Source organism: Formica exsecta, unplaced genomic scaffold (assembly GCF_003651465.1).
Source record: "Formica exsecta isolate Colony F162 unplaced genomic scaffold, ASM365146v1 scaffold98, whole genome shotgun sequence".
NCBI lineage: Eukaryota > Metazoa > Arthropoda > Insecta > Hymenoptera > Formicidae > Formica > Formica exsecta.
Window position 1 is genome coordinate 1,427,124 of NW_021853741.1, and position 25,084 is coordinate 1,452,207.

The 25,084-nt window shown below is 35.9% G+C and overlaps 1 protein-coding gene and 1 long non-coding RNA gene across 5 annotated transcripts in view; one reads left to right on the forward strand and one right to left on the reverse strand.

The window, feature by feature from the left end:
• Window positions 1–25,084, reverse strand: part of LOC115245434 (UPF0489 protein C5orf22 homolog) — a 692,512-nt gene that overhangs the window by 637,245 nt on the left and 30,183 nt on the right. The window lies entirely within an intron of this gene.
• The window catches only part of LOC115245439, a 63,649-nt gene that overhangs the window by 13,578 nt on the left and 24,987 nt on the right, over window positions 1–25,084 (forward strand). The window contains exons 1-2 of one of the 4 annotated variants that reach the window (XR_003885546.1): window positions 21,912–21,986; window positions 22,241–22,515. The exons of 2 other annotated variants lie outside the window; for them this stretch is intronic. This is a non-coding gene — a long non-coding RNA (uncharacterized LOC115245439). Of the gene's footprint in view, window positions 1–11,237; window positions 11,290–21,911; window positions 21,987–22,240; window positions 22,516–25,084 lie in introns of those variants that run through there. One more of the 4 variants, XR_003885549.1, reaches the window with a different exon arrangement.

Below are 25,084 nucleotides of genomic sequence, written 5' to 3' on the forward strand. Positions count from 1 at the left end.
AAACTGTAGAAATAATCTCACTTTCTAATCTTTATTTATTCTTTTTTTATCTATATATTTTCCTACATTTAATTATTCCAATCAAAAATTGTCAAAATTAGAACACATAATCTTAAATATAAATATAAAAAATAGATATATGTAAAACACACTTAAAAAATTATTATAAGTATAGCATTGTAAGTATAATACATGTTTCGTAAAGTTAAAGGATTAAGATAATACGAAACGATTTTGCCATAAACGTCGAGTTTTCTCGAAACGTTACAATATCCATAGTGTTATGGGAAAATTCATCAGTATTCTTGCTCGAGGACTATCGCACAATTTCGCCGATCTGATCACGATCAAAACCCACGAACAGTACTTATGTATCGCCTGCGAGGAGAGGCACGCCATGAAATCGCGGATTACCGGTACTGCAGTACCGCATTGCGGTACATGATTTACAACCGGCTTAAGTATCAATGCCAATAGTGTTTTTCGGTAAAAACGTTCATCTCCGCAATGCCATCTCGTAGAGGCTGTCTAGCATCTCGGGAGAAAATCTCTCCCTCTCGCGAGACGCATTCTCGCAGTCTCCTCGCGCGAACGCATGGTTTCGCGGAGGTTCCGCGTGTGGCACGCGTATAAATATATTTATACTCCAAAGGTGCGTCTATCTCTCTCAGAGCATCTCCGTGCCTATAACGGGACGCTGCATGCTGCGTCGCGCACGCAAAGAGACTTGCACATGCATACCGCGCGAACTCGTATCTATGCGGCTCTCTCTCTCTCTCTCTCTCTCTAAATTATTTTACAGGTCGTAAAGTCAAAACAAAGAATATATTGGCGCTAACGAGAGAGCCGCGTCTATCAAGATAATAAGGATTACGATCTCCGTCGAGATTGTAATGCACTCCTTGAGCGCATGAAGGCGCGGCGTAACTCGCGACCTGATAATAAGAGAGCACAAAGAGGCAGGCAGTCATCGGAAAAGATTAGTCTACATTGGTCTCGTTATGGTTTCCCTTTTCTTTCCCGCGATTCGCTGCTATTATAACTAACTAAGCGATTGTTCCGCGCGATGGGAAAGTCTGCGAGTATTTTCCTCGCAAGGGGAAGATAATAGTCTGGCAATTCCTTCTTTCTTTCGCCATTGCTTTCATCTATGAATTTTTTCAGTAATTAAGAGTCTAATTGTATCTTCTTATTTTATATTAAATATTCTATTATAATTTCTAGTAAGATAAAAAAATCCCTCTTTCTGTATTTATTTACAGTCACGTGTATAAAATGTCAAAATTTATAATCGTCTAATGATTTAAAAAATCGTCTCCTACTTCTTTCCAAGATATATTTAGCGCGAATTTTTTTTCAAACGTAATTAAGAGTAATTGTTTCTTCTTATTTTATATTAATATTCTATTATAATTTCTAGTAAGATAAAAAAATCGCTCTTTCTGAATTTATTTATAATCACGTGTATAAAATTTCAAAATTTATAATCGTCTAATGATTTAAAAAATCATCTCCTACTTCTTTCCAAGATGTATTTAGCGCGAATTTTTTTTTAAACATAATTAAGGGTCTAATTGTTTCTTCTTATTTTATATTAAATATTCTATTATAATTTCTAGTAAGATAAAAAGATCCCCCTTTCTGAATTTATTTATAATCACGTGTATAAAATGTCAAAATTTATAATCGTTTAATGATTTAAAAAATCATCTCCTACTTCTTTCCAAGATGTATTTAGCGCGAATATTTTTTTAAACATAATTAAGAGTTTAATTGTTTCTTTTTATTTTATATTAAATATTCTATTATAATTTCTAGTAAGATAAAAAGATCCCCCTTTCTGAATTTATTTATAATCACGTGTATAAAATGTCAAAATTTATAATCGTTTAATGATTTAAAAAATCGTCTCCTTCTTCTTTCCAAGATATATCTAGCGCAAATTTTTTTTCAAATGCTAAAAACGTACGTCTAGACGGTTAACCGGAAAACTTCGCTTATAAATCTCGTCGCAATTTTAATCAGATAAATCAATACACGCGTCGCTTCCTCCCGGTACGACACAACCGCGCGTCGCCTCATTATGCGCCACGATGTGCCAAACGAGGCGCGCTCGTATCAATCTGATACATCCTAATGCACTTTACATGAAATCTATGATTAAGTCGAGAATTGGGTATCAACGTAGCGCAGGAGGAACAAAGGACACACCGGTACATGATAGGTGCCGCACACGTACTCGCAAGTCCCGACATCGTCATCGATCATCCGACGTCACGGTAGAGTGCGTTTCACCGTATCTATATCAACGGGGGATCGCATGGTTCTTTCGCATTTTTTGCCAGAGCTAACTGTACTCTCCCCACCCCGTCGTTCCCCCTCCCCCATCGATTCCTTGTTCGTTCCTCCCTCGTATAGCTCCACTCGCTGCCCCCGCAACCCAATTTCCGGTTGCGGCGGCTTCCGGTTGGAGGGTTGAGCGCACAACGCTAGCGGCCCTCACTTCCGGCTGGTCGGGACAGAACGAGGTTGTCATGGAGACCCATGGTCCGGGCTACACCCTTGGACACACCCCCGGCAACATGGCCGATCTTACCCTCCTCTCCTTCTGTCTTGCCCTTGACAAGGGCGTCGACCATCTCGCTCGAGGATTTTCGCAAAGGCTACCCGAGGTGGCCGAGTGGGAAAGAGCCCGCGACACCCGGGAGGGTGTCCCCGGAGGGAAACCCCATGGGCCTCTGGCTGTATATCGTGAAAGGATCCACTCGACCCTCCGAGTGCCACTCATCCTCTACCACAATGCGTACTGTGTGGTACTCGTGACGTGTGTCGGTGTGCGACACGCGCACATAGACCCGCCGCGATACGTGATTCTCTTTGTGATCGACGCGGATTGCACGTGCGGTGCGCGCACAGGATATTGGATTAAACTCGGTGATATATATATTCGAGAACGAATAGTACGCGAGGCGAACGTAATCTCGAAATGCGTGATTTTCAACGCGACTAAAATTCCGTTAATCACGGTGATAAATTCCACCATTGTTCGTCTCTACCGTTTCGCCTTTGACTAAACACAAATAATATCGAAAATTCTCGCTGATTGATTTCTACCGAGAAATTAATGTTAATTTCATTTATCACTCACCTAATTAATTGTTTTCAAAAAATATCGTCCTTGTTTAATTTTTATTGCTATATAGAATAAAAGAATTAGAACTGAGTTTTTGATTGATAAAACCATGTTGATTTAATAACAACATAATTATTTAATTAGTTTGAATTCGCCATTACTTCTTACGGTAATTTTAGCTTTTAACAATCCCTCAGATTTCACACGTTTTCACTTTTATACTTGAAGTATGAAATAATAGGAAAATAATGTACCTCTATATGTAACAATAAAACCTGCTCTATTTTATTTATATATTAGTAGTGAAACTTTATAATCTCATTATTTTGAAAAAAAAACAAATCGGTCTTATTTTGTTTAGCTCAAATACATTTTTAAAATATTATTACATATCCTGTGTTGCAACCAGCTTGCAATGATTATGAGGGATTCAAGCGGATCCACTCAGTTTTGGCTCAATCCGCGCATAGAGAAAACAAGAGAGAGAGAGAGAGAGAGAGAGAGAGAGAGAGAGAAGAAAACATGGAAACCCGCATCGATCTGTTCAAATCCCCATAGAAATTAACTCGAGAACACTCGGCTACCCCTTTTACCGAACCAACCTTTTCAGACACAAGTACTCGTTAGAGTACTTATTAGAGCATTAATTAACAATAATCGAGGTCGCGTTTCTACTGATGCAAAACGCAGAAATTTGCCCGGCGTGCAAACTGCGCGAGAGCATAGAATTTCATTTTAAGGAAAGAGAGAGAGAGAAAAGAAAAGAAATGACAGAAAAATAAACGTCAAGAACTTAGTAAACCTGTCAATGAAGCCATTTTTCCGAGCCGCGTGAGCAGAGAGTAATGCATACATAATTATCTTTCTAGACTCGACTGATAATTTCATCACCGTCTCTGCTTACTTTCGCCCGCGTTAGTAAATGTATATGAGTCTTGGAACTCTGAACATAATTGAAAAATGTAACGAAGATTTGATTTGATTGTCAGAAGATTCATTCAAATATAAGAAAATCAACGATGTTGGACACTGATAGGCAGATGCTTCAAGTTATATTATCAATTTTATATAAATATAAATATATGTCTCTCTAGCATAATGCAACATATTGAATCAATATAATCATTAAAAAGATTCAAGTCGATTTTTTGACAGATTTGAAATGCGTTGCTGTATATTATAAGAATTTTAATTGTGTTTATTGCAAAAGCAAACGTTCGCATACACACATGCGAAAAAATCTTTCAAAAATAAATGTCCAACTTTACGTACATAAGTAGCAAATGAGTATATATAGAATAAAATTATAGAGTATGTGCAATACACCATCAATCATTTCTGCTAATTCTGAAAATGTAATTTTCGAATCAGCGAATGTCTCGAAAGCTTTAATTTCACACTGTAAGACTTGTTTAATTGTAATTATCATGTCCACTGCTAGAATGACACAAACATTGTTACGGCATGTAACAATTATTCGTTATGGTCACGCAAACGATATACTAATTGTACAGCAAACTCACATTCATGAATTGCACGTGATCTGCACAATTTTTATTACATTCATCCGCATAGTTAAACATTCAAGTTTCCATCAGCAATTTAATATTTAATTTTGTATTCAATTTACTTATTATATTGCCTCATAACAGCATTATAGCGTGTAGCCTGAATTCAAAAAAATATCGCACGCATATTCCAGCTATTAAATTAAATTATTAAATACGTTTATTACTTACATTCATTAAAAACATATACGGTTAATTATTTGCATACACATTTAATTAAATTATTAATAATTGCGTGTGTTTTATAATTTAATTTTTAAGTGCAATATGTTTAGAAACTTTTTAGATTACCCTCGTTTTTTGCAATTTTTAAAAAATTGTGATTTAATTCATCACAGAAAATATATATGTGTGTGTATGGTAAAAAATAATATTAAATTTATTTTTGATGATATAGAAAAAGAGATTCAAGCGAAAAATGTTACTAATCTCTGAATAATTAAGTAAAAATCATAAGATATACCTGTTATTTAAAAAAAAAAGTGTTTAAACGTATAATAAAAATTCTAAAATTAGAAAAATGTGAATATTAAACAATATAAAAAAATAATTTTAAAATAATCATGATAATCATTTTTCAACAATTCTAATATATCTATATATTATATGGCACATAATGTATAAGGCATTTTTATTTAATTATTCTTTTATATACAAACGTTCAGGATATATCTAAAGGAATAATATAAAAAGTTGCAGTCTCTCAAAAAATTGTATACGCAATACTTAATACAATATTTAATTTTTCACTTGTAAAAAAATTTCGTAACATTCAAAAGAAAAGTCCTTTTCAACTGTATGAGTATTCGCGCACGGAAGAATGGCGGCGACGTCAAAATTACAAGCAATCGGGGCGAGGGGGAGAGAGAGTCGGCATCCTCATCAAACCCCAAAATCCTAGTCGCAATTCCGTATCGCGGCACCCTTCAAACTCATCAGAGCGCGACGCGTCGTACGCCCTCGAAGGTCTCGAGTGCTCAAACGCTGGTAGCGTCGTCGCCGTAGCCGTCACCGGCGTCTCGTCGCCCGCATCGAGCCGGCTAGCCGTGTCGCATAACGCGCGAGAAAGGCGACAAAAGGTCGTCGCGGCCCAGGCATGCTCGAGAGATCTCCGATATACATCTCGAGCCGCGATGGCGAAGAAGAAGAGAAAGAAGGGTGGCGGCGAAGAAGAGGGTTGGCGGCGACAGCCGGATGGTGGGGGTCGGGGCAAAATTCGGGCGTCGCGCCGCTCTCAAGTGGAGGAGACGCCGGGGGATCAGAGAAAACAAAAAAATCCATATCGACGCTACCGGCGAGCAGGGGCGGGGCTAGGTGCGAGGCTGTATGGAGGGTGCCGACGGACTCCCTTTTAAAGCGACGCACGAGGGCGCAAATAATAATTCGTCGGCATGGCAACGCCCGTCCTATCGCCCGTCTCGATTCTCTGTGGATATTCTCGTTCCTTTCTCTCACCCTCTACCCACTCTTCCTCCCGTTCCTCACTAAACCCCTTTCAAACGACTCTCGTCGGAGCCCGCCGCTCTGTTTCTTTCTCTCTCTCCAGCCGAACGAATGGCGCTCATGAAACCATGTATTTTTTTCCTTTTGAAGATCTCCGGCCGGGGTGCACTTGCCATCCTTGACGCTGACAGGAAAAACCCGGCAATGCGAGGGTAGTTAGATAGGTGGCGGTAGAATGGAAACGCATTAGGAAAGCTTGGCTTGGTCTGTTGCTACGGTAACAGTCGGAGACTCGATGAGGAGGACCGGGTCGATTCTGCCCTCGGTGACAAGCAGAGGCAGCCGGATAACCTTGAAATATACCTGCTGCCTTTCGGATAACTTTGCTCGTGGAACGACAGAGATATATGAGAGTGAACGACGCGGCGCGGATGACGTAATATTGATTTATGAATGTACTTGGATAAATTTGTTACTGAAGATTATTAAATAAGTTTTCGCGTTTAAAGAATTCGCTAAAAACATGCTAAAAATTGATAATATCCACGGTTCTTTTCTTTCATAATAATCTTTTTTTCTCTTTCTCTCTTTTACAATGAAGTTTTTAATAGATTTTTTCGAAAAAATAATAAAAATATTTTATAAAAATCGTTATAAAAAAATTTTATAAATTATAGAGTTCTTGTTAAAAAGATCAGATTTGTATTTTAATTGCTTTTAAAAAGCCACTTTTAATTGAAGCAAAATTTAGAAAGCAAATATCATCTTTCCTAAATAAAAAAAAAAATGACACACGCAATTGACACACGCAAATAAAATAAGAGAATTAAAGATATCGCCTTTCCAATTAAAAGAAAAAAGATGAAGATAATAATTAATTACACAAGTGTGGAAAAGATCGCAATTATAAAATAAATAATTACTACAATAAATTGGTAGAGAAAAACCGGACAGCAAAAGATATCAATTTAAATTTTTTTTCGATACTGAAAATACGCGTGAGGAGAAAAAATCTTTATTGCTATATTAAATAAGATCGAAAAATAAAAAAAAAACGCTTCTGCAGGTTACTCGCGACCTATGCGTATGATGAAAAGATAGACTGAATAAATGCGATCGACTGTGCATAAATAAAAAAAAAAAAGAAAGATGATAAAGAGGAGGGCATCCCAGACTAACGAACATTCTCGCGGTGCACCATCGAAACCCCCATAATAATAACCTGGCTTATGAACGATGTAGACGATCATGAAACTGATGCGACATTTTGATAGCCAATTTGTCGCGATAACGGGATCTCGATTAATATTCGAGTTCCGCTACCTGCTACTATCTCTTATGCGGCAACAGGTAAATGCAGCTTGCACGCATGACATACATAAGTCATAATTATTTTTAATTAAAAGCGTCTCTCTTCTTTTTTCCCAGTGGTAACTTCATGCGATTATATCTGATTTCCTTCTGAATACCGGACACATCTTCCGTCTGTATGTTAAATCGTTACTTAATAAGCGGAATACGAATAAGACTTGACGACGCGACATTTTTTACTGAATTTATAGTTCGCGTAAAGTGAATCAATATTGCTCGCGAATGTATCCATATTTTTAAGCAACATAAATCTATTCTACTAATTATCGAGGATTATGATATAAAATCACGTTTCATATTTCTATTAGCATTTCAAGAAATTTATATATTATTAATAATTTAGGCAAAACTAGTAATTTTATTATTTTATATCTTTTTGCAATTAACGCGACTAATCTCGACGAGAAATACGATGATATCGATTTATACGAACATCATTAACCGACATGCAACGCTAAAGATGTGATTGACAATTAAAACAATTAAATTTGCCAACATACATCTGTTTAACAAAAACTAGATCAAGAATAAGATTTTATATATTATTAGATATCTTTTTTCATAAATATATATGCGTAGGATCTCATAATTCTGTTCGATAAATTATGCTCAAGCAAAAAAAAATCGCTAGCATGTCAGAAAGTAACTTCGAGATCGAGTTATTGCCCCAACAACGTCCCCAAACGTTGGCATAAATGCTATAAAATAGGTTACACATCTTTACTACCGCGTGCAGTGTGCAAATCTCGAAGTTACTTGGGCGTATTTATGGATGGGAACTCTGTTATGCTGACTTATCGACCTTATAAGTCTAGATACGTTAATTAACCGGTGGCCTGGACATGTTTTTGCCCTTCGGTGTAAGTCACGTGAATTCGCCTGCCTGCCGAGATAAAAAATAAATTACTACATAATAACATTCGAAAAATTAAGCATTCATTAATGCAACGAACTAACTAAACAATCAACCGACTTTGTTCATCAATATTTATGGTTGCAAATTTTTATCGAAAAGACGATGCTCTAAATGCGACTAATATCAAATTAATTACGTTCAACAAAATGATTAAGAGTTTATAAGATGACTGAAAATTTTTGCAATGTGCGTCTATGATTTAGAGGATCATAAAACTGTAAACGATGATATTTAAATTAATTAAATATAACGGTAATAAGGAAATCCGTAACCGGCCGGTCGTTATCAGCCGCTGGCCGGCATATTTGATTTATGCTCGCTATATTTAATTTTCTGTAACGGAACAATTTATTTCACGTGCATAATAAATACTATAAATCAAAAATATTGCTTTCTTATCTTTTGGACTGTATCGTTAATGAAGTATCAATAACAATGTACAGATATGAAGCAAAATGTATAGATAGCTTTTTCATTGATAGCGTACTTTTATTTTTAGTATATATTATTGTAAATGCAAGCAAAATACATTAAAGAATAGATAGAATTTTCAGACAATAATTATACGGTTCAGACAATAATAATTATTGTTGAGAAACTTAAATACTTTACACTTTGTATAAAGTACAAAAATGTATAAAGTGTTTTATTCGAAAAATGACTTTATATCTAAAACTAACTTGAAAGGAACTATAAAATAAATTTATGTATACCTGTTCTCTTTTCTAATTTGTATATTTTAACAAAAATGTGTTCGATAAGATGTTTATATCGTTATTCGTTAGCGTTGTAATTAATATCCTTCAAATATAAAAGTCCAATCAAAAGAGATTGTGTGCATTAGGATGAAAAACTGACACGCGAAAATGACGCAATATTAAAGTACATATGCGGCCTCTATGACGTCCGATAATTTCATGACTCGCATAATGAGAAGTTACGATTCGATAGCGATCTTGTAGCATCAACGAATCGCATAAAAAAATTTGCACCGCTTTATTATTATCTTCCTACACATGTACTAGTAACATCATTAATTTTTGCCGCCATGCAACTTGTCTTGCCAAAGTAGAAATTTATGGAATTCCACTTAGACTTTCTATTTAGTCATTCAATGAGACTGACATTCCTCGATCAAGATACTTTTCATGGAGGAAAGAGATAAGTTGTATCAGTATTACTCTGACATTTCCGTCATTTCCAACTACATGCCATGCAGACGCGTAGAGATGATAGAGATAATTCTGTACAAAGGGTGACTGTCTTATCGAAAAGCAAAATTTTATTTTCAATCAATGCAAAAAATAAATAAAACATTACACACGCATTTTAGAAAACTAAATTTATTTTTAAAATAAAAGTGAATATCCTGTGTTCTCAAAAGTAGATGCCATAATATTTTGAGATACTAAATGCAGCACGTATTCTGTTTTAATACGTGTGTGTATATAATTCAAAATGTAATACTTCTTGAAATCGTTTATATAACTTCCCTGAAATATTTATAATGTCAAGATTCAAATATGTAAGACATAATATATTAATAAAAAAAGTAACAAAACAGCGCAGATGACTTTTTGAGAGAAGCAGTTTCGAGCAATTTCTAAATTGATATTTCTCTCTGAGAGGAGGGAGAAAGGACCAAGTCACTATCTAGATTCTATCAGCTTTTCACAATGTGAAATTTCACCCTTGAATCCACTATTCCGAATCGCACGAGCTAGCCGGCTATAATCGAATCGAGCAATATCGCGCCACTCCCAGCGGATTACGTGAGCGAGACAGCCACATGCATCTCGAACCCACTGATGTATTACGTGTACCTGTACGTACACCTACATATGAGCAGGCTCTGGACCAGTCAAGCCGGTCTGCCACTCGGTTCCTGGTTCCTGGTTCCCGGTTCCTGTAGCCCTCGCGCCCTCCGTGCAAAACTTTCAAGGCAATCCTCTTCCAATCCGAAGCGGTATGCGGCTCCGGTCAATCCACCGCAATTCCACACACGGAAAGGCGGAATTTCCAGTAAGGATTAAAGTTTTTTTCGAAATCGACGAGCACTTGGAAACATGTATATTTTTAAATAACAAAAAGAAATCAATTTAAAAAAAAAAGATGCCAATTTGAAATTAGTTTATTAATTAACAGTAAAAAAAACCAATCTCGTTGGTATGTACAAAATGATCGAAGATCAGATTTGCTTATTACGTTCGCATAAACACAGTCGAACAAGATGATGCACTGTTTATGTCGATCGACGGATGTGTGTTGCGTTGCTCCAAAAAAAAAAAAAAAAAAAAAAAAAAAAAAAAAGGGAATGAACGAAACGACACACGCATATGGACGACTTTTCATCGAAACCTTGCTGTCGTGCCGCTCTAACCCGGAAAGGAAAAAGAGAAGCGTGTATCCGTGCGGCCGATATCGTTACCAAACGGAAATGAGCAACGATTCGAGAATCGTCCAGGGCAACGTGCCGGAATACATCTAACGAGAAGGAGGTGGTCGATGATTGCGTATATCCGATGACGGATCGCGCGTAACTCCGTCCGCGATTACATGCAAAAGAAGGCGAGGAAATTTCTCTCTCTGTCATTCGGTTTCCGGGATCTAAGCTACCGATCTGCACTGCCCACCTACGGTTCTCATAATGATATTGATAACAACGTCGAGTATGTGTCTAAAAAGCGCGCCAGCCAGCGCGGAGAACACGTCCGCTGCGTGCAGGGTGGAGGCCAGCTGCTGATTACACTCATCGGACGATGGATCGGTTCTCTCGGGAAGTTGTATGGCAAATGGAAGTGGCCACGGCACGGAGAGCTCTCAAGCCACCTACCGCTCGACGTAATAATATCGACAGCGTAAGTAAGCAAACATAAACTACGCTTGTCAGCCATCTGAAGACCGTGAAAACTAGAATCGTAGTAAAAAGACTATTGTGCAAATTAATGGCGACCATTGTGGTATAATCAATTTGATCTTGATCGAGAAATGTCAGTTGTATTGAGTTATTGAAACAAGTAGACGTCACTATTTAAAATTTGAGAAAGTGAAAATTTCAGAATAAAAATTGTATGCTGACTTTGTATCCGATAACGTAATTAATGACCGACGGACTTGTATATTTTAGGCTTATAACATATTCGATGGTTTTTATTTAAAAATATTGCTAATCAAAATATTGCTAATCAAAAATTTATCTAAGTCATTTAATTTTATATTTTCTAGCATTCTTGTTCTTTATTTGTTATTAAAAAATTTTGTATGTTTAATATTTTAATCAAGAATATAGTTTTATGTAAACTAAAGAAATATAGTTTTATATTAAATTGACAATTTTTTTATATGTGACTAGTTATAAAATAATTCTTGTTCTTTTTCTTTTTCTCTGTGGATTACAATTTTACTGATATACAAACAGTAAATATATATTAATGACCGCGTCAAATAAATCTCAAATATTAAAAAAAAAAATGTCACGTAATTATTCATATCATAAAATGTCAATGGAAAAAATTAATCGATATTTTAAACGTGTTATCGATTTTTAATTACGCATATCACATTGACACAAATATAAGTTACGCATACACACATAACTTTGTATCAAATATTTAATAAACTGCAAATTGCGTGTTTTTTATTCAAGAGGGGAAAACAGATTGCCGTCGGAGATATGAGTCTCGCTTGTGCAACTTCATTTCAGCAAATTTCAAGTCGCGTTTCACTCACGAGATAAACAAGTTAATAATAACGAATGATACGCAATTAAGCTATTGTAATTTATGCTACTGAAGCTAAATTATTGCAACGTGTGTCTAACGTTATTATTCTGTATCGCATTATATATTATGCTGTAATGTGAGCAACGTGGGTTAGCCACGGCAAGTTCTTTACGAAATCAGGCCATTATCTCATATAATAATTGTCGTGATCGTTATGTGGTTTTATACGAGATCAATTTTGTCGAGAGAATATAGGATATGTTTTCAAATACATAATGAACAAGTAACGAAACAGCATTTATTTTTATCGTCGTCTGAAAATCCCGACACGCTTTTGCACTTGTAATATATACAGGTTATTCAAAAAAAAACCATTCAATATTTGTATAGTAGATAAGACATACCACACTGAGTAAAAAAACCTTAATAAACATAGGTCGAAAGCTCAACCATTTCTGAGATATAAACATTTTTGTATGTTAGCGTCATGATTGACTTACTGGCTTCTACGTGTCGCATGCGATGTTTAAGACATACTAAAAAAACCTTAATAAACATAGGTCGAAAGCTCAACCATTTCTGAGATATAAACATTTTTGTATGTTAGCGTCATGATTGTCATGATTGATTCTACGTGTCGCATGCGATGTTTACCTCAGTGTTTATAAACCGCGTTCTGAATGTTTTCATTCAATATTTCCATACATACTTCATAACAGAAGATTTCACCGGCGATCAGTCAGTTGTCATCAACCGGCGATTGCGGATCTTTGCGACACGTAAAAGCCAGTAAGTCAATCATGATACTAACATACAAAAATATTTATCAAATTTAAGAAATTAGGCTCTCGAGTGAACTCACAAATTCTAATAATCGCGGGCTAGTAAGAGCCAGAACGCGGATGGCAGTGCGTCAGTTTCATAGAAAAATAAGTTTTCTATGAAACTGAATATGTGCACAGGGCACGAAATTTACTTGGTGTATACCAAGATTTTTTAAAAATTAATCTCAATTCGAGATTTATAATAATCCCTCTTTACCCCCCTGGAGAGACGAAGGCGAGAAAAATATCGGGGCGAAGTCGCTGAATCGGGAATCGAACCCGAGTCTTTCGCTTGCCGGGCGACTGCTCTTACCTCTGAGCTATTCAGACCCCACACCACCGATACTTCTCATTTGCCTTATAATATCTATTACTATTAACGCCATCTTTCAGCCGGCGTGAACTAACAAATTTAAGAAATTAGGCTCTCGAGTGAACTCACAAATTCAAATAATCGCGGGCTAGTAAGAGCCAGAACGCGGATGGCAGTGCGTCAGTTTCATAGAAAAATAAGTTTTCTATGAAACTGAATATGTGCACAGGGCACGAAATTTACTTGGTGTATACCAAGATTTTTTAAAAATTAATCTCAATTCGAGATTTATAATAATCCCTCTTTACCCCCCTGGAGAGACGAAGGCGAGAAAAATATCGGGGCGAAGTCGCTGAATCGGGAATCGAACCCGAGTCTTTCGCTTGCCGGGCGACTGCTCTTACCTCTGAGCTATTCAGACCCCACACCACCGATACTTCTCATTTGCCTTATAATATCTATTACTATTAACGCCATCTTTCAGCCGGCGTGAACTAACAAATTTAAGAAATTAGGCTCTCGAGTGAACTCACAAATTCAAATAATCGCGGGCTAGTAAGAGCCAGAACGCGGATGGCAGTGCGTCAGTTTCATAGAAAAATAAGTTTTCTATGAAACTGAATATGTGCACAGGGCACGAAATTTACTTGGTGTATACCAAGATTTTTTAAAAATTAATCTCAATTCGAGATTTATAATAATCCCTCTTTACCCCCCTGGAGAGACGAAGGCGAGAAAAATATCGGGGCGAAGTCGCTGAATCGGGAATCGAACCCGAGTCTTTCGCTTGCCGGGCGACTGCTCTTACCTCTGAGCTATTCAGACCCCACACCACCGATACTTCTCATTTGCCTTATAATATCTATTACTATTAACGCCATCTTTCAGCCGGCGTGAACTAACAAATTTAAGAAATTAGGCTCTCGAGTGAACTCACAAATTCAAATAATCGCGGGCTAGTAAGAGCCAGAACGCGGATGGCAGTGCGTCAGTTTCATAGAAAAATAAGTTTTCTATGAAACTGAATATGTGCACAGGGCACGAAATTTACTTGGTGTATACCAAGATTTTTTAAAAATTAATCTCAATTCGAGATTTATAATAATCCCTCTTTACCCCCCTGGAGAGACGAAGGCGAGAAAAATATCGGGGCGAAGTCGCTGAATCGGGAATATTTCCATACATACTTCATAACAGAAGATTTCACCGGCGATCAGTCAGTTGTCATCAACCGGCGATTGCGGATCTTTGCGACACGTAAAAGCCAGTAAGTCAATCATGATACTAACATACAAAAATATTTATCAAATTTAAGAAATTAGGCTCTCGAGTGAACTCACAAATTCAAATAATCGCGGGCTAGTAAGAGCCAGAACGCGGATGGCAGTGCGTCAGTTTCATAGAAAAATAAGTTTTCTATGAAACTGAATATTTTATATCTCAGAAACGGTTGAGCTTTCGATTTATGTTTATTAAAGTCTTTTTACTCAGTATGGTCCTATCTACCATATAAATATTGAATGATTTTTTTTAGCACCCTGTATATTGTTAAATTCAAGCATAGTTAATCCTTCACTGTTAATTTGCTTTAGGAAACTTACGAATATCGAAATTTACGATTATCGAATACTTGTATATTTCAAGCTTTTCCAACCGATAATTTAATTATATTTGAAAAAAAGTCTTTATTTATATATATATATGTCTGAGTGCTCTTAATTTTCTCTTACGAATACTGGATCGACATGAAACTTTTCAAACTGTAAATATCTGATATATGATTTGTCGTCAAAATAAAGATGATTTTCGCCGCGAAAATTGACAGTCTCGCTAACTAAGTTAGTTATCCCGTCTGGAAGGAGTTACACATTAAGAGAGATAACTTAGGAACAAATTTAAATTAATTAGTAAGCTGCGATATATCGTTAAATTACACGCTGTCGCATTGATACCGATGTATCTATATTTCATGACAGACAATAGCAGGTACTAACACGTGTAGCTGCCGAAGCCAAAAATAATAACGGATGATACGCGGCCTCTCATTATAAAGTAGCCCTACTTATCTCGATTATGCCATTCTTTCTTTTTCATCGGACTCTAATCGATCGATCGGCATGCACAAATCGAATCAGAGTGCACCTTGCGACTCGGGAAATTGTTCCTCGGCTTTTCACACCGATAATATGCTTAATCGATAACGTAATAACCGCTGCTGTTCAATGTCTCTTTCGAGATTATTGATTTACGATTATATTTGTTCCGATTATTTATTTCTTACACATGTATCTTATCTAAGATATCTTTCAGCAGAGAATAATTTCACGTATAATGAGAGTTGATTTTTAATAATATAGAAAATTGAAATAGAGATCTTTCACAAAAATAACTATACATAAGAGTCCATCACATTATGAGTTACATTGTATTTTGCAATCGTGTAAACGCGATGCTCTCGTGTGGGGAAAAATTTACTTGTTCTACTTTATGTTGCATTAAACGGATAAAATCACAAGCACGTAGCAATTTCTCTCAACTGGAAATATTCTTCGAAAAGTTCTAAGAGAGCCGAGTCTTCGACGAAATACTCGACGAAGGACTCGGCCAAAGAATGCAACAATGTCGACCGGATAGTTTGCACGTAACAGCAGCCGAGCAATCCGAATAAGGAAGTTTCTTAACGGCACGTACGTGTCGACATACGCTCACGTATGGTTTATGCCGCTGGATATATCACGTGTACTCACGTGTGCGATATTTGACCCGAAAATATACCCAGCCCTCTCGATTCAAATTTCTTCGAGTATTCCGTATTTGACGCCGATAAGTTTGATTATTAAATAAAGTTATTAATCAAAGTAAAATTTTAATTATATTTTTTCCGCTTAGGCATATTTTTCACTTGTGTGCTTTTCAATATTTCTCTAATGTACCATATTTTTATATATTTCTTGCTATTAAATAATAGATATTCTAATGATTTTCAATTTTCAATTTATTCAATATTTAATTCTGCTTCTCTTGCGTAAGCGTTGCCTTTAACAGAGAGGGTACTTATTATTTTTAAAATTAAAAGGTATGATATTAAGACAAAAATGATCTCAGAGTAGAAGTACACAAGCAGAAACAATAATGCAAGAAATAATTTTAAAGTTTCAAAATTATATAAATTTTAAGAACAAAAATCGTGTAAAAATTAATTGAGCAAACATTCAATCAACGATATTAAGTTAAATAATAAATAATTTACTTTTTTTGCTCAAATATAAAATAATTTTTCAAAATGCGTTTTTTATATCACTCCCATGCAACAGACTTAATAACCGAGTGATGTAAAGTAGTATAAATGTAATGAAGAGTTGCCGGTCTCTTCCTGGATATTTGAATCTATCAACATAGAACGAGTAACGAGCGTCATTATAGGGGCATCACTAGTTTTCATATTCATCGCGAACCGTGTTGCGGATAAAATGCTCGGCGGTTTCTCAGAATATTCATTTCTATTAGAGATTCTTGTTAGCGTGCAAGAAACACGCGTATCACACACGCGAGCGAGCGCGGGACGAGAAAACGATTCGAATGAATTAGGGATTCATCTACAATTACAGTGGAAGGTTGATGAAGCAACAACAGTGCATAAAGCTCATTAAGATCGCGCAGCGTTGAACTTTGCGCCGCATTATTATCGACATTGATTGCGAATGTGTAACTCAGTCGCCGCCTCCGGAACCCTAAGAAGCGCGCTTAATTGTAAATGAAGCAAACCGCAATTTACCATGTTTAATTGAAAACACGCTCAACAAGCAGCACTGATTACTTTCTTAGCCGAATGATTAATGAGGATTCTGATCGATCCAAACGTACCGAGTCGAACTGCAAGGGCTAGAGTTATATAAGCTAGAACATTCAAATGTGTCTCTAATACTACCTTTCCTGATTGTGATCATACGTTATCACAGATTTTAGAATAGCGGCGTGAAAGTAAAGCTGTATCCATATCATTAAATTCCTCGGATTAAATATAAGCGAGTCTAACTTGTATTAAAATTAACTATTCATCTTCTTGACACGCTCAAATGCTATTTGCTGTGTATCGTGTTGTAAATTGATATACAGAGAGTACGCGAGAATACAAAAATATTAGTTTTAAATTTAGTTTTAATTAACTTTTATTCGCTGTAAAACCTGCTCTAGAATTATCAACATTTTTATCAAATACAGTTTCTCTTTTCCTAGCCACTCGTATCGTTATCTATCATTGAAAGCTACAATTAATAAAATCATATTTCAAAATACATGTAAAAAGCAAATTTTAAATCAAGTTTGTCCGTCCGAAGATACGTGACTTTCATATTTCGAAGCGGCTTGTTACATCTAACACGAAAAAGCAAAGAAAAACTCGCATATAGCCATTCAATGCTGCAGAGAAACGGAATAATTGAAACGCCCGAATATATCGATAACGCGGAAAAATAAATCACTGCAGACCGTCGTGCGATTATCGCATGCCTTCGATGAATCAATAATTAGGCGAAGATGATAGCGCCGCGTTTGATAGCGCCCGAGAGCATCTGTAAAAAGATGTCCGTCGTATCCGAGGAAACTGGTTCCCAGACGGGATTGCGAGCCACGATCCGCATATCAACGTACGCAAGTACATTTTCTTCGTTTCTTTCGCGAAAGAAGGAGCGAAGTCGAACGCCGACTTCGGTACACGTGTAGAATGGAACACGACACGTTCATTTCAATTTGTTCGAACATGATGCTCGGCCTATTTAAAGGAGTATGATGGCAATTTCGTGAGACGCGGGCATTGTTGGAAATAAAAACGAGAAGAAAGAAAAAGTACTCCGACATTTATGTTTGCGTATAAATTATAACAATTCCGAAAGTGTAGAATAAAATCTTTGAAAGTCATAAAATCTTTACAGCCGTGACAATAAACATCAATATATAATAAATTCTCCTCATAAAAGTTAACAAAAATTATAGTCCTCTGAAATTTTTTAAGTTTTTATAAATGTACATTATACATTTTTTTTTTATCATTGGCATATAGCTTTCTTCATGATGCATCATGTAATTCATCAAGTATAATTAATTCTGAAATTTAATAAACTCTTAGCTTGTGGTATATAGCAGCATTCTCGATTACATTCAATTGAGTTATGTACAATCATAAACTTCACCATAAGTCGACGGTATAAATTTTCTCTTCGCAACGTAATAACATTTTATTAATACCAAGCTGTAACTTTCAACCGCTACAGCATTGTGATGCTCAGGACGAATTACATTCTATTCCAATGTGAGCTACGATAGGGGAAGTTATTACAAAACGAAACAATAGAATAATCATGTGAAGAAAAAAAGTATATGCAATAAAAATTATATTATTTAAAAAGTGTTATGTAAAAGGTACGAAGGAGAGAAAAGCAAAGTTTTTACAAATGTTAAATGTGAATCTTGTTAAATTTTATTGGCGTTACCTGAGCCAATATATTTGAAATAAGAAGCGTCCAATTCCATTAGAGAGACAAGAGTGCTCCTTTCCTTATCGAACGAAAGAAAAAAACGAAAAGTAACGGCAATGAGAAAAAGTGTAGAAAGAGATTCAGAAATGGATATATTCCCTACTTGTATCGATCCAATTATTTTCAAGCTCCAATAGAATGTTCTCGAAAATATAGAATGTATTTGGTAATTGATGACACACTCGAGAAAATACTGATCCCTCGTTATAACATATTACATAAATCTGTAGCAATAATTTTTTTTACCCGCAAATAAATCCATTTTTAATTGGTTACAAATAGTCATAAGTAGTTTATGCATGCGCGAAAATCAGTAATACTGCTATAAACACAAATAGCTTTTCAAAAATTAAAACAGAATTAAATAATAATGATATAAACAATTGCATAAATGGTTTCCATAAATTATATATACAAATATTTTTCTGAATAATTTCTCGTAACCAAAATGAAGCTAAAATATTATTCTTTTGAACTTCTGTGCAATACTTGATAATTAAATATTATTTTATTCCCGGAAAAAAAGGTAAAAAAAAGTTGTGTTAGTTGCAAGAACAATAACTATTCTGAATATTCATATTGAAAATTATGTAGATTGTAATGGCAATGATTTACGATTCCACTTTGCGGAGTTTCGCTTGAATTTGCAAATTTGCTCTTAAGAAAAAATGCACAAAACGAGTATGCGAAACAGTATGTTCGTGGAATGGACCGGATGATGAGGTCATTAAACCGCAATTAGGAGGCTTCGTCCTTTATTACACGGGGCCTGATGATCGTCCGATACGTCGACCTGTCCCGTATGATTCACGTACCGCGAAACAAACAGGAAGCAATGTGTCGCAGACTGAAAGTTGGCGCCAAGTTGGCGTAGATATCATCTCGACTCTCATCTAAAACTTCATGTCTGTTTCTTGCAGCGTACCGACGCGCGTCAGTAGTTACATGCTGTTTTCGCGAATAAGATATTCGAATTTATCAACGTCCAAAATTGAATGCATAAATTAAAACGGAAACGGTTGGCAACTGTTATTTTTCGAAGTAAGAATAAATATGCAGAAGATAGCGGTGGACGAAATTAAAACTGTCTCTCGACATTTCATGCATAAATAAAATCATAATCTATTATTCTTAAACATAAGAAAAGTTTCTCATATACAAATAAATTGCACACATATTATAACTGTATACATAACGTAGCTAAAGAGAGATTGTAAAATTGTGTTAACAGCATGAAAACGTCGTGAACAATAACCAATAACATATCAATATAAACCGTGTAAAATGATATCCAAAAATTAAAGAAATATCACACATTGTCTTTTATCGCAAATATATAAATACTAAACTATCGTTTGTCGCATTAATTTCCAATCATTATTCGCTAACAATTTTTGCATCTAATTTTGTCAGCACAACTGCTATAACAATAATTTACTTTCAATCTTCCGAAATATTTTCATTAAAAAAAGGTAAATCATGCATTTATTATAAAATCTCCAATTAAATAAAATTACCGTAATTAGAAGATATATCGCATTAGTAATATTCGAAATAAATCATTAACAACCGAATTGCTGCAACGAGAGATAATGTATATCCGACGCGTTATTAATTATCTTTGCGTCTGCACGTAAATGTGACAAAAGCGTCGTCAAGAATTAGAATAGTTTGCAGATGAAAACCACAGTGCATAAAAACTGTCGCGTCTCGGCATTTTGCATATTCTACACTGAGAAAAAAAAGTTGTTAACTTGACTAAATGCGTTCAACTAATTATTATTTCTTTAATTGAAATATTTAAGTATTTAAATTAAATACGACATATTAAATCTAACATGACGTATTTGACTTAAGTACTTAAATATTTCAATTAAAAAAATTATAATTAGTTGAACGCATTTAGTCAAGTTAACAACTTTTTTTTCTCAGTGTATATGTGAAATTCAACGAAGTCGCGACGTTTTCTGCACGGCGTCGCGTTACCGGCATTTATCGCGCGCGGTATTAATTTTCGCGGTAAGTCAAAAGCTCTGTTAATTAGTGACGTAATGACGTCTTTTCTAATTATGCTCCACCGATGGAGACACACGAAAGAGACGACTTAATCCTCCCGCGCCTCTCTACCCCTAACTCCTGACTAACCCCCTCATTTATTTTCCGTCTCTCGCTCTCTTGTCGCGGATCCATTATCGTTATTAACATTAATGTGAGCGTTTAACAACCGCGTCGCTTTCCGTTTGTCGCTTTTGTGAGGACACTGTAGGCCCGCCGCGGCTTTAATATCAGGAAAGCTCTCGTGGAAGAAAAGAGGAGAAAGACGGGGATAGCGAGGAAGAGAAAAATGTACGCTTATCGCGTGTTGCACCTCTGAAAGCATGCAAGTGAAGGAAAAAAAGGAAACGTATAAGAGACATAGAAAAAAAGTTCGCCAGCTTTGAACTGCCGGAAGAGAAGCGTTAAAAAGTGTCGGAATTTTTTTGCCGGACGCCTTCATGGTGATATTAGCGCGTTTCTTTTCTAGCTTAATGCAGTTCGTCTTTTACATACATGTCGCTATTGAAAGACTATATCAAAATTGCGAATAATCATCTGAATTCGCGTAGTCATTTTTATGACTCATAAAATTATGATTTATTAAGAGATTATATGTTGAAGCATATTAAACAAAGACAGTAAAATATTCGAATAGATATTAAAAATCTTTTTTTATAACCCATTGATATAAAATATAAACCATTATATTGTTTTGCCGAAAATATTCAATAATTCATCATATTTATCAAAGTAAGAAATATTTCTTTATAATTTTTTTATTTTATTCTTTATCAATTTTATTTAAATCTATAATAAATTTAGCATTATTATCTCTTTGATAACTATCGACACGATTAAAACATAAATAGCATTATACTTTAAAATATTTATTTAAATATTAAAATAGAGAGAGATGATAGAGAAATAAGGAAGCTGGTTTATAGCATCTTTTTTTTTTACTTTGCGCATTCACACTTTAATCATTAAGGAAGGTTAGTTATACCGGTTGTGAGTTCACGAACAAATGAAGACCGGTTTCATCTCATTAAACCAATCTCCAGCACATCCGGGGACCGAGTTACGTACCACGAAAGAGAGTACAGGCTTCGGTAAGAATTCATCACGGTAAGGCAATATGCAAATTCGCTCTCTACCTAGTTAAATAAGTGAAACTTCCTAACTTATTGTGAGATATACCTAATCATATACAATATAAAATTAAAAATGTGTTAATATAATATTCAAATATACAAAAAGAGAATAAAATTAGCAAGTCTCTTAAAATTATAACAGAAATAATTTCTCGATCAAAAAAGTCGTTCTTTAAACAATAACGGCTGATTTTTAAACCAATATTATATTTTTTTTTTTTGCCACAGAATCATCGAGGCGTGTCAAATAAAAACAAAAACTGCCTCGGCGCGAAATAACGTGTTTTCCTGCATGAGAACACTCGGCCGTCGAGAGTTCATCAACGGGAGAGTACGAAGGAGCGGAGCAAAAGCGAACACCTGGTATCGTATCAAATATCGCGGTCACGTATGCGGCAACGAAGTTTTCGGCTGTTTGTCGTATAATCGTGAAACTTACGATTATCGCCACCGTAGAATGGACTGGACGACCGGGGAGGGAACGACCGCACGCTAATGGCAACGTAAGCTGAATCTGGCCCAAAGACCGACCGACCGTAGGCACGACCTACGTCGGCCGGTCCGACGAGCGAGCTCGTAAATTCAATTAGTCCGCGAATATCTTCAGGAGACCACAACGGGCAGCCGCGATCATCTTTCTCTACTTCTCTTGCGCGCGACTCCTTCTTCTCCTTTCAGTCTCGTTCCCCTCCGCACTTCTCATCTCTTCTCTTTATCTCGACCGAGCGGGAATTCGCCCACTTTTGTTCTTTGTTTCCTGGCACTTCCTTTTTGGTCGCCTCCATCTCTACCGCGCCTTCCCCTTTTATTCCTATACACTCGGATAGACATCCACCCTTCATTCTCCGCGCTAACCATTCTTCATCGTAGTCGCGAAGAAAAGAGACGAATAATTATTGCGCACTCTATATGGACATGCCACCTGAATCGTCCGAGAAAGATACGAATAAAAATTTAAGATCATTGTTATGTCGAGACGTTAATAAATTAAATTATACGTGAAATCATACATGATTTTAGATATATTTTGTTGAGACATGAGTATACAGACTGTAATTTCATTCGTTTTGCATCTATGACTTCCCGATGTCGAAACTGTTGAAAGCATTACATTAGAAACATAGAAATCATTCTAAACATATCTCGTACTTCCACATATCTCGTTTGCAACGAAGCTGATAGTGAATTGAAGTTATAAAGACAGTTTGAGGCTGGAAATTATTAGAATTACATACTAGGGAGTATATAACGTTCGCGCTAGGCAATTTCGATAATACGAGGCCAGCGGCGAAGCCGAAGTACCGTGATTTCTGGATGCGGGAGCCGGTAGATGCCTCCCAGCTAAAAGAATAAGAAGGTTAAAGTGCCAAAGGAACGCGGTACCGTAGCAAATAGTTAATTCGTACTTTGCGTATACGCGAGATCTCTCCTCTCGCCACACAGGTCGAACTCGTCGGCGAGGAGTGTTTCGACATCGAAGAAATTCGTATCTCTCTCGCGCGATTCGCTTCGTAAAGGACTTTCGGGTGATCCTGTTAACGTTCAACGACGTTTCTATCGCAAATGCGATCGACGGGAGAAGCACAACCGAAGGTTAACGACAACTTCCACGCGTCGAGAATCCACTTTATATTCTCATGAGATATCATGTTTGTTTCATCGCAGCTTCTGAATATCCGCGGATAATCGGTCGCGAATAGATAATAAATTAATCGATTAGCGCGTTCTCTGTTAATTCTAATAAATGAATTGAATAATTTATCTGGATACGTAAGATATAAGTATGAGGTAGCCACAGATAGTCTACTCCAAGTCCGATTTTCTCGAAGATTCACGGAAAGAAAATCAAAAATGTGTAAGAGAAAATAATCAATATCAAATCGAGGAAAATTTAAGATTTTAAAAACTATAATTCATAAGTTTCTTTGGGAATAAATTTTACTCTTACAATGATAATGTTAATGTTATAATTCGTTATAAATCGAGAACTATTTTAACTATCAAATATGTAATTGCTAAAAATAATTATCAATCGTACAGCTAAAAAAATATTATAATGTCATATAATTATGTCACAATTATAATTATCTCAATAGATATTATTTCCAATTGAAATTATCATACATTTCTAAATACGTCATTTTGTAAAATTGATATTATAAATATTATAATGATATTATAATGAGAACTATTTATCAGAACATATTCACACACACATACGTTATCAGCTAATTATTAAAATTAAAGCATAATTATCGATCTTAAAAAAACTAAAAAATACCGTGACATCGTTACTTCACCTATACTTATGATACTTTGATCGGTTCTACGTGCAAACTGAAGGTGTGTCCATCCCAAAACGAGTTTGCGGATTGACGTTTTACCTCAGCTACTGACCGGCTTGGCTGGGGAAAAAAAAAACGTGACGAGCAACCGATAGCAACCGACCGGATGAGTACACGGTGTACTCATCCGGCCGACACTCGGCATCGCGTTGTACAGCGAAAAACCTGTACGCGATATAAGAATGATCAACAACGCGCAAAAACGAGATCGAATTCCTTTGAGAGATGCGCGCGAGAAGATTATCACTTCTTCGGGAGACAGGGAGTGATTTTTCGATTGCACACCGAAATGATTAGCCTCAAACACGTGTTTACGAAATTAATTAAACTCGATCCGTAGCCCCATAATTTCGTTAACAACCGCGAAAAGAAAAAAAATCATAGGAATAATCAATCAAAGCGTGACCTCTTCCATCATCCGAAAAGAACATCGATGATTAAAGATAGAGAGCCGAAAGCTTATGGACCGCATCCACAACTCCGAGTCACGTAAAATAAACAATTCCTCATGGAACAAAGGAAATAAGATACCTCGATAAATATGGTAACAATAGATATTTGCAATCGGACCTGTTATCCGCCATTTTATTCCTGATTATTTTTTTTTTCCTAAAATCCATTAATCCTGAACTTTTTTAGATAATTACGTATGTCATTTTATTCTTACAACGGTTTGCACATCTAACGGGTAACTCTACAATTAATTGCAGAGGAAACATTATCGGGG